Below are 3,503 nucleotides of genomic sequence, written 5' to 3' on the forward strand. Positions count from 1 at the left end.
CTTTCAACACCAGGAGGAAATACTTCAGGTTGGAGCCAGCAAAGTCCTTCTGGCTGGAGCAGCTGAGGCAGCCTTCGTCCCACACCTGGATCTGTTTCCCCCCAGGTGACTCTGTTCTCATGCTCTCCACTTGCAGATCCGGCACTATGGAGACATGATCATCTCAAGAGGCCTCTGTCACTTTTCAGTGATGACATATGGCCTGCCAAGGAATGATCTATGATGACATATGTGTCTCTGTCCTTTAAAACCATTTGTACCTGTAACACTGAAAGTGTCCCCAATCAGAGGCTTTGCATGGCCCATCAAGGCCAAGATTAGAGGTTCAAGGTCATCCTCAGTTACATGGAAGCCCTGAGTTGCATGATACTATGCCTCAAACAAAACTAACAAAAAAGCAAACACACATGAGATTCTGACCTACTCCTAAAGTGTGGTCCCTCAGACATTCCTGAAACTTAGATTTGGGTCATAAATCATCACCACAGTGAAGAACTGTGGTGTTTGTAAACCCACAATGTTTGTTGTAATAACGTGATGGTTGTACCAGGGGTGGAGATGGCATTAGCTGTACTTCAGTCATTAAGGGATGCCTTCTGTTTTAATTAGGCTTTTCTAGGGGGACAAAGCTGATAGAGTCTATGTAGTGATGTAACAAAAGGAGGTTCACTGCAGGGCCTGGGTATCTAAGAAGTGAATTCTAAGTGGCTGTTCAAGACAAGAAGCTGGGCCGGTGGTAGAGATAGTGCTCAGAGACAGAGACTGTAGGAGCACACACAGAAGAAGAGGCAGGCCTTGGAGGTCGAGGTAGGAGCCCATAGCCTCAGCAGTCGGGAAGCTCCCAGGAGTCACTGGTGTGGCAAGGTTAAAGAAGTGGAGTCAGGTGGCTGGCAGTGCTAGACACCCGCCTTCTGAAAGGAGGGTTTTCAAGAAAGCCCACTGCCTTCTTCCAGCTTCTTTGCGGCAGCTTCCAGCTTGTTGCTGCCCACGGCCAGGGCAGATCTTCACATAATCACTGCCTCGCATGTCAGCCCGCTGTGGAAGCACCACCACAGCCGCATGGAAATGCACTCACGCATCCAGTCCCAGGCATCTTATAACCCAGTCAAGAGGACAAGCAAGAGCAGTCGCTGCATCCCTGCTTGTACAACTTCCTTGCAAAATGAACATTTCTTATGTCTATGAGCCGAAGAGTAGATGATGACAATGTGTTACATATACAAAATAGAGTATTATTTAACTATAAAGAAAAAGGAAATTTGCAGAAAAATGAGAGGAGTTAGAAAGTAGAATACTTGGTGAATTGACCCAAACTAAAAAAAAAAAAAAACAAAAAAAAACATGCCTTCTGTCATATGTGCGTCTTAGCCAATAATACACACATATAAACAGGTGTGTGGAAGTCTAGTATATAATTTAGAAATGAGAACAAGACAGAGTAACACCAGGTAATGAGGGAGGATAGAGTGCACATGAGTCATGAAAGCGCATAGAAAGCCGAGTTCTAGTTTCAATTCTGTCATACTTTTTTCTTCTTTCATGGTTTATAAATGAACTAAACTTTTTAGATATTAAGGTAGCAAGAACCATAATAAAAAAGCAATACCATAATTAAGAGAGAGTGTGTATAACACCCTAAGTGAAGCTCCATGATTTCGGGATTGGTCATTCTGATTGTGTAGAAGTTTACTGAGATGCATAGAGTTTGGGCTGGGCAGGTGCTTGAGTGTGGTCCCTTAAACAAGCTGTGTGATGCTTTTGTTTGCAAGTTAATCAGAGTAAAATGATTTTTAAAAAGAAACTCTTTTGGATGCAGGTGCTAATTTCCTTGGGCAGGGGTAATATTATGTTCACATACAGCCTTAGGGTCTAGCACGATGTGAGCTGACAGCACGTATTTAATTAGATATTATAATGCTGCGTTTCAATCACAAGAGGAAACTTAAAACAAAACAAAGAATGCCAGTGCACTGGTTTCCTGGTGGTAGGGCCTTGGTTGGCAGTTTCAGGCTCTCTGGCCTCTTATGCAAAGAATGGGAAAGAAAGCTCGAACAGAGAAAAGGCATGAGGTAGCTGCTCCCAGCCTTCTTGATAGACTCTGGGCAGCAGGCAGTGAAGGCATAGCTGGTCAAGTGTGGAGAATAACCAACTTTGAGCTGTCAGCCTCAGGTGGGCTATCCATGACCTTTATCAACCTCCACCCCCACCCAAGGCTCAGAGAACAACATGGAAGGTGAGAGCCTGAGGGTGGAGGGGTGCTGCAAAATGCTGCCTTCTGGATATGACATGGTCATTGTACTCATGGACCCTAAACTGTGGTTACCTGCGTGGACCCATGCTACACTAACTCCAGGAGTCCTCTGTGAAAACATAAAAATGTGCTATGTAAGCATAAAATTATGTTGCCAGAAGGAAGATACGTTTCCTACGGGAATCAGCTTCCTGGAAGTCCCTAGCAAGAACCCTAACATGGCTATCTAAGCCAAAAGACGTATTCTGAAAGTCCCACGCTTACTTGGTTACAGGATTAGGTTGATGAGCTTTTTTTGCTGTTTCTCTATGATTCTTGGAACAGCACAATTAACTATTCAAGGAAACATTTCTAATAGATCACTAATAGCTTTAGCAAATAAGAGTAGAAGGAAAATAAAATTTTAGGAGAGGTAATAAATCAGATTCAGCATCAGGAATTGCTTGTGGAAAAACCAAACATTGTCGGTAATAAAGGAACAAGAGTTTTAGGGCTTTCTAAAGAAAACATTTAATCAGGATCTGTTAGGATAAATGCTCTGGATATTCCCACTGCAGTAAAACTACTACAAAACCATTACCTAACACAGGTGTTTATGATGAGGCAAAAAGAAGATAGGCAAATATAGAAGGTCAGAGAGTTTTGTATTTTACTATAAGTTTTACAGACAGGCTAGCTCAAGCATCTTATCACTAAGGAAAGATTTTAAATCTTTAGCAAGACAAACAGGAGGAATTCTCCTCAATGCTTAACTCTGGGGGGGGGGGGGGTTTATAAATCTTTAACCAGGTCGGAGGGCAATGACAGCCCTGGCCTTCCACTCACTACTTAGTAGCAGTAAACTGCGTAAACACCACTAGTTCTATGTTTGCTCTGCCTAAGAGGCTGTTAGGCCAAGATTTTTTGTAAACACTGCTTCTACCAGGTTACTCTTTCAGTTAAAATGTAATTGGTAAAAAGTCTGAATGCTCCTGGAAATATGTCAACTTCAGGTGCTTCTTTATGTAATCACTATATAAGTGCTAGCTTGACTTCAGTGAATTGCAGTAGATCCAAACCAACTACCTGGTGTGGTCTCTGTCATTTTCGCCTACCTGTGTCTTCCTGATATCCGAGTTCCCTGATTTTCCCGCTGGTGAGGGACTCCCGGCCAGGCCGGCCTGTGGCAGACTCATACAATCTCAAGCCAGTCAGTTCCAGCAGGGATGGCAGAGAGTGGTACATTTAGCCTATAAGAGCCATTACAGGAGAG

Source organism: Meriones unguiculatus, chromosome 21 (assembly GCF_030254825.1).
Source record: "Meriones unguiculatus strain TT.TT164.6M chromosome 21, Bangor_MerUng_6.1, whole genome shotgun sequence".
NCBI lineage: Eukaryota > Metazoa > Chordata > Mammalia > Rodentia > Muridae > Meriones > Meriones unguiculatus.